General features: G+C 37.0%; 1 pseudogene; it reads right to left on the bottom strand.

Moving 5' to 3' along the window:
* Positions 1-10,959: 10,959 nt before the first annotated feature.
* Positions 10,960-12,052, bottom strand: LOC101709279 (proteasome subunit alpha type-1 pseudogene; annotated as a pseudogene).
* Between the last annotated feature and the right edge of the window lie 233 nt (positions 12,053-12,285).

The following is a 12,285-nucleotide window of genomic DNA, read 5'->3' as shown; positions in this document are numbered from 1 at the left end:
AATGCTTGCCTCTTGCTGCTTCTCACTGGCCTCACTGCCTGCTTACTGCTTGCTGCCTTCTGCCTGCCTGCTCTGTGAGGCCCCTCTGCCTCGCCACCCTGCCTTGGAGCCAGCCAACTATGAACTGAAACCTCTACAAACTGTGAGCTAAAATATACTTTTCATCCTTTAACATTTGGTGATGAATAAGTTGTCTCAGCAATGAGAAAAGTAACTAAGACACTAGTATTTTGAACATTCATCATATATATTTTTTTCTTAACATCTTTTTAAGGATATGGAGATAAAGCAGGTATGGTGGTGCATGCCACCTCAAGAGTCTGAGGCAGGAGAATCTCTGTGAGTTCGAGGCCAGCCTGGGCTACACAATGAGTTCAAGCCCAGCCTGATTTATAAAGTGAGACCCTGTCTCAAATCCACCACCCCTCCAAAAAAGAAGATGGAGATAAAGATCTTTTTCTCTGATTTTTAAGTTCCATTTAAGATTTAATATTTACATCCAGCTGTAGATAGAAAATAAACTACTCTGGGTATAAACTTGATTTTCTTTATTGAAATGCAACATTTATTGAATGAGTGACCCATAAAATTAAGACAGTCAAAAAAGTCTATATTAGAATTTTTTCATTTATACTTTATTTTATAAAGTATATAAAATTTCATTTTAACAATAAACTGTGCTTTATCATTCTGAGAACTCAGGATACAGCTTATTCATATCATTGTGGGTCAAGGATAGATGTTAAAGGTTTTGTGTATACAAATGCAAACTATATAAAACCAAGAGTATGTTTTGGAAAGTTAAAACTAGTATTTGGATTAAGAATGAGAAACTCAAATATGTTTTTAATTTAAAGCTAAAGGCATGTGTTTATACATTTTTAAATGTTTACAGCTTTTTCTCATGAAAGTGTCAGGAACCATTTTGTGCTTTTGATGGTTTTATTTTTATACATTAATTGTATTGTTATATTTATTTTGAGTGAAATGTCCATTAGTGTAAATTATATTGATTTTTATACTTTAATTTTTACTAGTTTTGCTTCTAGGCAAATGACAAACTTTTCATCTTGAAGGAAAAAAAGAAAATACTTCAGGATATACATAAGGATAAAACTATAAAAATCCTTACTTCTCTTAATCCTCAACTTCAGTATTTTGGCATGAACCTAAATTAAGAGGAGTAATTACTACACATGAAGAGCAGCAAAAAGATACAAAAGGAAAGAGGAAACAACTCTACAGAGCTGCAAACTGCAAACATTAGCCCAAACACAAGCACAGTACACTAACAGCAACACCACCAACAGCAGCAACAGTCAAGACCTGTTCTCACAATCCTAAAGTTTATATAAGTGCTTTTGGTGGGGGAAGGGGTCCTGTGATATACAGAAAAATGAAAGTGTTATTTTTATCCCTACTCTCGGTCACTCTGTGCAACACAACACAGCACACATCTGTGACTTTTGATCACTAAAATGTGTGGAGATCTCTCCTCAACATTAACCAATTGACCAATTCTGCAACACACACCACGAGCTGGATGTCTTCAAATACAGTTCACTTCTGACATCAGCTATCTGGAGATAGTATCAGGTCGCACAAGATGAGGGGTTCATTTCCACATGACTGCCTCCCATTTCAGTACCAGGCCCATTCAGAGGTTGTGGCCTGAGTTTCTGACTGACCAACTATAAATCAGGGGTTCCCACAACCCCCTCTTTGAGTTCAACTAATTATCTAGATTTACTCACAGAACTCACAGGGAAATACATTTGCTATTTTGCTATAAAGGATAGTACAAAGGATACAGGTGAACAGCCAGGTGGAAGAGATTCACAAGGCAAGGTATGGGATAAGGGGCATAGGACTTCCAGGTCCTCCCTAGGTGCACCACCATCCAGGAAGCTCCATGTGTTCAGCTATTGGAAAGACTCTAAACTGTTCCTCTGGTTTTTTTATGGAGGGTTTGTTACATAGCCATGGTTCAATAATCATTGACCACTGATGATCAAGTCAACCTTCAGTCCCTCTCAACTCCCTGAAAGTTAATGTCCCAATTCTCTAGTCTTGCCTTGGTCCTTCTCCAGCCTCAATCCTGAAGCTAAGAAGGGACTCTCAGACATCAGTCATCTCATTACCATGCAAAAATACATTTTAAAAATCCCGGAGATTCCAAAAGTTTGGGGAGCTCTATTTCAGGAAATGGGAATGAAAATCAAATATGTATTTCACAATATCACAGGGGGCAATTTAAAATATATATATTGATGATACATAGTGTTACAGAAAGTGTGAAAAAACTGACAATCACTTCCATCCTTGATGGGACCATACATTGCTACAATCTTATCAAGACAAATTTGGTAATGTGTATTAAACTAGAAAACACACATGTTCTTTTAGACAGCAATTTTACAACTAAAAATTTATCATATAAAAGTAAAAGTACATGTGGGTAAAGGTATATGTGAAAATTGTCCATTTCAGCATGATTCATAACAGCGAACAATTTTTAGAGCCTAAAGGGAATTTATAGCTGATCAGCTACATTAAAAAGTATACATCCATTCAATGGAATTCTCTGGGTTAAAGGAAATGATGTATATGTATTTCCATGCCAAAATGTCTAATATATGTTGCTAAGTAAAAAGAGGAAGACACATTTGCTAAACAATATACCAAATATGATTCCATTTTTTTTTGCAAAAGAATTGTGTGTCTGTGTGTGTGAGAGAGAGAGACAGAGAGAGAGAGCGATTTCAAAAAATTGGAAGACTAGATATCTGTAATTGTCTTCACAGGGAAACAGAGAAAAGGAACTTTTGCTTTCTTTTTTATATCACTTGGATTTTTATATATGCAGCAGGCATATATAATTTACGATCAGAAAGAAATTAGTTGCTAGTTCAATAATTGGAGGAAATCTCATTGACTAAAGAGTAATTCATAAAATGACGTTGGAATATATTTATTGGCCTGAAATAGGTTCCCAATTTACTGTTAAGTAAAAAGAACAGCTTGAAATTATAGCAATCACAGGATAGAACTAGAAACGTATATACAGAGTAATATGTTTTAGTTTGGTCCCACTTTTACAAAAAAGTATATATGTATATTTCCAATGAAAAATTCTGAAGAAATGTATGCTAAGCTACTAACAGAGAATATTCCTACATTTTGATAAGGAGGATGCAAGAAAAATTCTTTTTTGTTGCTGTTTTTTGCTGTACTGAGGATTGAACTCAGAGCCTTTACACTGAGCTACATCACAGCCCTTTGTTTTTATTTTGTATTTTGAGATAGGATCTCACTAATTTTCCCAGACTGGGCTGGAACTTGTGATTCTCCTATGTCAGCTTCTCAAAGAGCTAAAATTACAAGCATACACCACCATGACAGGGTTTATGTATGTTATACATTTCTATATCATTTGATTTTTACAAATATTTTTACCTTGGAAATCAGGAAAATGCAATGTTTGAAACATGAAAAATCTTGAAAGTGGCTCAGTATAGCTCTTATTGATATTGAAAGATACTCATAACACATAGGTAAATTTAAAATGTTTGCAAATTATATGTACATGTATATTTGGGCATAGAAAAATTCTAAGTTCTACAATCAAAAGTAAAAAACAACTGAACTTCCTAACTGCAAGATTCTAGGTAATTTCTTATTCTTTACAGTTTTCTGAATCTTACAGATTTTTCTCAATGAGTCAGCATAACTTTTAGAATAAAAAAAAATTAGTCCTATTCTTGCTTTAAATTAGTCAGTTTTTTGTCTCTGTGATCAAATACCTGACATAAATAACTTAAAGGAGAAAACATTTATTTTTGTTCATTTTTCAGAGATTTCCGTTCATGGTTAACTGGCTGTCCAAAGTCCTAGGAAATGGACAAAATGTAGACAAGTTATTTGCCAGAAATTAACAAGGACGGCTTCTGGTATAATCCCCAATACAGTACTCATTCCCATGTGAAACCTCACGAACACAACCTTTACTGAGCACATTCCTGTCAGCATTCTAATTTTCTGGTCCCATGACAGAGCTGCCCATTAAACTGTATTTACAACATTCTATGGCTTCTCTCATCCAAATCTCCAAAACTTCCTAAATTTCTCCCACAAAATGGTTCCACATGCTTCTGAATCACATGGTCAAGTATAGTCACACCAATGACCCACTTCTTGATACAAATTTTTTGTGTGATAGCTTTTCTTTGTGGTGATCAAATACCTGACAAAAGCAGCTTAAAGGAGAAAAGATTTGTTTTGGTTCATGGTTTTAGTTTACAGTCCATGGTTAATTGGTTCCAAAACAGAAGCATCATAGTCGCAGGGTGAGGCAGAGAAAAGGTGTTTACCTCATGGCAACAAAGAAGCAGAAAGGGAAAGAACCAGAGAGAAAGGGGCTAAGGACAAGATATACAGTGGTACATCAGTACTCATTATAAATTGGTTCTGGGAGCCATGATGACTACCAAAAATGAAGACTACCAAACAAATTACTTTGAGTGGAAAGGGTAGTGAGTCATAAGGTAAATTAACAACAAGTTCTAGCTTCTGTGTAGTATGTCAAACAAACAATGAGTACCAAGACAAAATGTTCATATCAAAATGCATTAAGTTCCAAATTCAATAAGTTTTAAAGCAGTGAAGTACCAAAGTAGAACTGTAGTTCCCAAGGTTATCTCACCATGACCTACTTCCTTGAACTAGGCCCAAACATCTGCTTCTGTCACCTTCTAATAATACTTTCAAATTACAGTCTCATCAATGGATAAATCAGCTGATGCAACTAGAAACCTTATGATCCAGTTATCTGAAATTTCCATCTCTGAATACACAAGACTTTGGCTTGACACTTTAGATCTAAACCATAACAAAAAGCATATAAATGTTTAGGCACACACAAACACACAGAGCGTCTCTTTAGGATCAAGCATATAGGACTGAGACTACTACCTGCCTGCTCTGAGCAGATCTTGGCAATTGTTCCCAACCTGATTTGTGTTTATTGCAGTAAGAGTATGCTGATGAGGAAGAGATTATGAAAAGTAAAGAGGAGGATAAAAAAGAAGGGAGAAGGGAAGAATGGGGAGAAAGAGATACAGCATAAACTGGAGGCCTAGCTGACTTGCCTGGAAAAAAATTTCTATAGAGGCCACATGTCACTTATGTGCTCCCTATGCATAGCAAACACTTGGAGAACTCTGTCTGCAAGTTAGAGCAGCAACTCCTCCCTACTCCTTAACTCCCTCATTCTTACCTTCCCTCCCAGAATTCCTGCTCTGTAATGCTCATGCTGCAATTCTCACTGTGGACTCCAACTGGTACTCATCTGTTTTTTCTAAATCTTTCCCAATGCACATGTATCATTAGCTTGAGGAAAAAAATAAAATATTGAAAGTTATTTTCTAAATAGGCTATGAAGTAATATGTACAGACATATTCCAATTTTCTTTAAATTGACATAGACAGAAAAAGACTAAAAAGATAAACACTGCTAAATTGATTAATAGAGATTTTTTTAAAAAGGAAAACACATAATTTAGGGCCCTGAGTAGCAAGCTCTTTGCTAAAGTTAATACGCTTCACTATTATCCTGAAATTTCCCCATCTATAAACAGTTGATTTTTCAATGAACTTGGCTAGTCTTTGTCATAGATAATTTGAAATGCAACAGAAAATAAAAGAAAAAGAACCACCCTCATGTAGATTTGTAGATTGTATAGAAGAATCAGTGTCATTTCTATAGTTTACAGTACATTGTCTAATGGACTTGGATTGCAGAAAAATCCTCACCCTCTTCCTATTGTGTCAGAATGACATTCTATGCCTTTTAGGAGATGCACAGGAAACTGGATGTCTGTGTTAATGGTGCATCTTGAAATATCAAGACACGGTATTACAGGGCCTCAAAACACAATGATAGACAAGGCATTACAAAATCCGGTGATATTGTTAGGTCATTGAGTCCTTTTAAATGTCACCATTATCTTACTGTGAAAATTACTTCATGTTGAAATTTTTCCTGTAATTAATTTTATTGCACACTCTATATAACATTTCTTATAATTAAAAAGCATACTGCTTGCAAGAATAAAGTGATTCACACCATGTTACAAAAAATCAATTGCATCTATAAAACTGTCAACAAGGTACAGATTTCTAAAACCCAGGCAATGGCTTGCATCTCAAGCATTACTTGTTAGCCATGTTAATGACTAAGTAACCATGACAACTATCAGAATTCTAACACCAACCTATGCTCTCCACCACTAGATTATACTGCCTCTTAATGTACATGTTTAAGAAGTCCCCAGTGACAGGCTCTGGTAGAAAAACTGCACAGTCTGGAGGAGGAAAAAAAGAAGTAAAAGAAAGTCCCTTCCTAAAAAGAAGAGGAATACCAACACCCCTCAAAGGCCTAAAAAGCATAAGGACAGTAAAAAGATGGAAATACTCGGTTCCCTCCAACCCAGAAACAGAAACACAGTAAACACAGAAACACAGTAAACACAAAATCACAATAATAAGAGAAATAACATTATCCTTGAGATGTTAACAAAAGTCCTTCTTCTTTTCCACACCATGTGATAAACATTTGGTTTCTGCTATGTTGGCCCCTAGATTTCCCCACTTCTCTCCTCCATTCTCTAGCCTTGCCCCTGCCTTCTTCATCTTCACTACTTTAGCTATATTGAAGTCCTTTTAAACTCTTTGAACATATCAACTAACCTCTCCTCTCCTCTCCTCTCCTCTCCTCTCCTCTCCTCTCCTCTCCCTTTCTCCCTCTCTTCCCAGCTTTTGTACATGTTGGCTTCTGTCTGGAAATGTCCTTTCTGCCCTTTCCTCTGCATGAATGTACTCAATTCAATTGGCATGTTTATGTGTGTATATTCTGCCATTGTACCTAGGCAGACAGTCCTTTCTTGTGTTCTAGTCTATCTTCACATCCACTGTGGATAGCTTTACTTGTTTAACTTTCAGAAGGAAACCTTATTTTCAAACCTCATGTTTATTTGTGTGTGTCTCTAAACCAAACAAGTATAGGTTAAATTAATAATTTCTTGCCAGAGACTGTTTTTTTTTTGTTGTTTTGTTTTGTTTTGTTTTTTGTACCAGGGATCAAACTCAGGTCCTTCCGCTTGCGAGGCAGGCAGTGAAACCACTGAGCTAGATCCCCGGCCCAGGACTGGTTTTATCTTTGCTCCATTAGCTATGAATTTCTTCGATCACCTACGTTACATTTTCATAGCTGTTATTTCCCAATACCAAATAATATTTGTGATTTTTATGTTTCTTGAAAGGATTGTATAATAGTTATGAGCTTAAGCTTTTTGTCAGACCACATAGGGAAAAAATCCTGGTTCTGCTACTATTTATAGGACTTTAAACAAGTCACTTAATCTCCTTATGTGAAAATCTGGATAACAAGTAAACTTTTTCACTGGATAGTTGTGAGGTAGATATAATATGATGAGGATGAAATGCTTAGAGCATAGTAAATGCTCAGTGATTTTTTTCATTTTAAAATTGTTATTAGTACATATTGGCAGCCCATAATGATTACATTTCTTGTGGGAAGTTGGTACATGAAAATAACGTATCTTAATTCTTTTTGCATCCCTTTCCGTCCATTCCCCTCCATCTCCTTCTTTCCATCCCTTAATCAACTTTGCATATGAGAAAGATCTCCCTACTTCCTATTATCTACCCTTTATTTTGCTCTTTGTTTATATTTGGGGTTTCTCATATAAAATAAACCATGTGATATATAAGCTTGTGTGATAGTTAATTGTGTCAACTTGAGTAAGAAATGCCTAACTAAATTGGATCAGCATAGTTCTGGGTGTGGAAGACCCACACTAGGGAAGATTGTCACCAGAATGGTATAAAAGGGAAATGAAGGAAGGCTTGCTTCTGTTTCTTCTGAGGAGCTTCCGTCTTTGCCTTCATTTTGTATGCCATCTCCTAGCTTTCAGCACACTCTTCAACCTTCCATTGCAGACCCCTTAGCCTCCTGATACGGACTCACACAGGACACTACAGTGAGCTCCAGACCTTTGACTGGATCCTTCAGATCCCCAGTATGAAGACAGACCTTTTGTATTCTTCCACACCTGACTCTGTGGGTGGACATTATAAGCAAATCTTATAAATTTATATATATTTGTATATCTTGTATTAAATCTGTTTCTCTAGTAGGCACTGACTAACACAGCGTGTGTGTCTGATTTATTTGACTTAACATTAGGGTCGCAAGATGCAGCCATTTTCCTACAAATGACTCATTTATCTTTCTTTATGGCAAACATTTTTAGCCATTCATCTGTTGATGGACATATATGCTGCTTCCAAGATTAAGCTATTATGAATTGTGTTGCTATAAACATGGGTATCCATGTATGACTGTAATATAATGTCTTTAACTCTTTGGGGAGGATACATAGAAGGGGAATAGCTGCATCAAATGGAATTTCTAGTTTTACTTTTTTGAGGAATTTCCATGCTGATTTTCATAGTGGTTTTACTAGATTACATTCTCACTGACAATGTAGAAGGTTTCCTTTTCCCCCCACAGCCTTGCTGCATTTGTTACTTATTTCTAAAAGATAACCACTCTTTATGGGATAAGATAGAATCTCAGTGTTGTTTTAATTTGCATTTCTCTAATGGCAAGAGATGTTGGAAGATTTCTTCATGTACTTATTGACCACTTGTACTTCTTCTGAGAAGTGTCTATTCATTGCACTTGCCCATTTTTTGATTGGATCTTTTATTTTGGAGGGTGCAATTTTGTTTTTAGTTCTTCGTATATTCCAGATATTCGTTTTCTGTCTGAGGAGTAGTTGGCAAAATTTTTCCCATTTTGTAGGTTGTCTCTTCACTCTGTTGGTTGTGCTTTTTGCTGTGCAGAAGCATTTTAATTGCATATCATTCCATTTGTTGATTCTCGGTACTATTTCCTGTGCAACTGTGGTTCTTTTCAGAAAGTCCTTGTCTGTACCTATGACTTCAAGAATTTTACCTATTTTATCCTCCAGCAAATTAAATGTTTCCATTTTAACATTTAAATCTTTGATCCATTTTAATTTTAGTTTAGCATATGTTGAGAGATATGGTTCTAGATCCAATATTCTCCACATGAATAGCCAGTTTTCCTGGCACCATTTGTTAAAGAAACTCTTTTTTCCCAGTGTATGTTTTTGGCCCCCCTTTGTCAAAGATCAACTAGTTGAATGTGCTTTGGGGTTTTTTTTTCTGCATGCTCTATTCTGTTCCATTGATCTACACATCTGTTTTTTGTAACAGCCCCATGCTGTTTTTATCACTGTCGCTTTGTAATATAACATCAATTCTGGAACTTTGATGCCTCCTGCTGTGTTCTTGTTACCTAGAATTGGTTTTTGCTATTCTGTGTCTCTTGTTTCAATGAATTTTAGGATCATTTTCTCCATTTCTATGAAAAATGTCCATTTTATTTTGATTGAGATTATACATCTGTATATCAGTTTTAGAAATACAGTCATTTTGACTACATTGGTACTGCCTATCCAGAAACAGGGGATATCTTTCCATTTTTGATGTACTCTTCAATCTCCTTTTACAGAATACTGTAGTTTTCACTGTAGAAGTATTTTGTTTGTTTAGGTTAATTCCTAAGTATTTCATTTTTCTTGGTGCTATTGTGAATGATACTTTTTCCTCATTTCTCATTTAATTTATTATTGGTGTACAGGAATACTATTGATTTTTGTATATTGATTTTATATCGTGCTAAGCTACTGAATTTGACTATTAATTGTATGAGTCTTTACTTTGCTTTGAAAGCCCAAGAGCACTGTGTCCCAAAATGGTGGCGGCCTAGAGAATTTGTTCCTCAGGATTGGATTCAGAGTGCTCAGTGATCCAGATACTGGACCCCTACAGCTAAGGGAGAAGGAAGCCTGGCTACTGGTCCAGCTGGCAGCAGACCTTGTGGTGCTGGTTTTAGATGCATGCAGAATGCAAGAGTTGTGGGGTCAGAAAGGCTTCCACCCAGATTTCAGCAGAAGGCCTAGGAGGCCAGGAAGTGAGCTCCTGAGCAGGCAGTGTGCAAAGCTGTGAGTGTAAAGCTGAAGGTGCAGTGGAGACCCCAGAAGGTTGGAGAAGTCAGGAATGTGGATCATCTGAGGAATGCTGCAAGGAGGGAGCAGAGCCGGCCCCAGAGAGAAGCCATGGCACTACAACCACAGGCAGTGCTGTAGGGGCAGAGCCACCAACCCCTTTGGAGTTCACATCTCACCACAGATTGCACCAGATGCTGAACATGAAACTATGGGACTTAATGTTTGCCCTGCTGGATTTTGGACTTGCTTTAGTTCTATTCCTTTCTATTCCCTATTTGTACTTTTTGGAATGGGAATGTTCATCTTGTACCATTGTATGTTGGAAGTGTTTAACTTTCTTTTTATTTTGTAAAAGGGCTCACAGCTAAGAGTTTGCCTTAAATCTCAGAGGAGACTTTGGACTTGGACTTTTCAGCAATGCTGAAACTGTTAGGACTTTGGCAACTCTTAGAGGTGGACTAAATGAATTTTGCATAAGAGGATGCACATGAGTCTTTTGGAGGCCAGAGGAGGATTGTTATGCTTTATATCTAGATGTCCCCTCAAAGCCTCATATGGTTATAGCTGGGGCTTTGGAAGATGATAGGATCATGGGGTCATGATACTTAACCCTGGATTAGTGCACTGATTCAGCTACTGGGTGTGATGTCAGGAGGTGAAGCCAGAGGGATATGAATTCCTCCTCTTCCCTTGATCCTGCTGTGCTTCTCACTGCCATGTCATGAGCTGTTTCTCCTGCCCCACACCACCTTGCCTCAGAGACAGCCAACTATGGACTGAAACCTCTACATACTGTGAGCCAAAATAAACCTCTCCTCCATTAAATAAAAATCTAGGATTCTTTGAAGTGAAACACTTTTATTTTACAGTTGTCTTTAAAACTGCAAAGACACTATTTTCTTCATATAAAAACAATGGTATACCTATACTTTTTAGAAAATGATTACACAGGCCCCCTTAAAGAAAAATGCACCTTATTATAGGGTTTCAGAGAGGTTGGTTGGAAAAAACATATCTGGACTGATTCCTAAGACATACCATTCAACACTGCAACTTTTGGTTCATAGTACAGATTACTGTCATCAGTACGTGTTCCTGCATTCTGACATATTTGATGATACATATAGAGACTGGTTTATTAATGTTCCATTGGTTCATCAGCTCTTTCTGTAGGTTCATCAGCAGATTGTGCAGGCTGTGCCTTTCTCTGTGGTCTTTCTTCAAGACCTTCCAGGAATGGAGACACAACATCATCATCATAGATTGTGAATTCCAAGTCTTTACCAACAATTCCAATGGAAACATTGTTGGTAGTCAGATCTTGCTCTGCAGGAAGTGTCTTTCGTAAGGCACGCAGCCCATGCTTAACCAGTTCATTTAAATTGCACTCCATAAAATCAGAAATATGTCTCTCTAAGTAAGTACAAGCTGATTGAGAATGGGCTCCAATAGACATAGCTCTGCAGTCAAAATAGTTAGCAGACAGACAGGTCTGGAAAATGTGAAGGCCCATATCATCATAACCAGCAATAAGCAGCCCAACACCATATGGTCTCCGGCCATACTGTTGTGTTGGTATCTGGGTCTTGCTTCCAATTAGAGATATAAGACAAGACACAGGAAGTGGTCTGTCAAGTACAAATCTGGAATCCAAACACTCCTGGTAGCATAAAATTACATAAGAGTCTAGCATCAGCAGTAAGTCTGGCAATAGAGATACCAATATGGTTGTCAACATGGAGAATTTTTTTCTGGTTAGCTGCAAGCTCTGACTGTGCCCTCTTCAATGCAACCAACACTACATGGGTTTTTGATTTCAGACCAACTGTGGCAGAACCTGGTTTAACAGCTTCCATTGCATATTCAATTTGATGAATCCTGCCCTGAGGGCTCCAGACAGCAACATCATTGTCATACTGGTTGCAAAACATAGTTTGGACCAGACCAAGCTATGAGGCTCCAGCACAGCGGGGAATCCAGGAGAGCTGCCTCTAGGATTCTTTTGATGGAACTTTTTGTGTCTTCTATGTAAAGGATCACGAGGATTGTGTTATATGCAAATAATGAAAATTTGACTTCTTCCTTTCATTCATATATATATATATATATATATATATATATATATATCCTTTTCACTTCTTATTCTTGCATAATTGTTCTTGCT

The sequence above is a fragment of the Heterocephalus glaber genome, unplaced genomic scaffold (assembly GCF_053883595.1).
Source record: "Heterocephalus glaber isolate CG9 unplaced genomic scaffold, H.glaber_assembly_v1.0 deba00001613, whole genome shotgun sequence".
In the NCBI taxonomy this organism is placed as follows: Eukaryota; Metazoa; Chordata; class Mammalia; order Rodentia; family Bathyergidae; genus Heterocephalus; species Heterocephalus glaber.
This window is presented reverse-complemented; position numbering and strand designations above follow the sequence as displayed.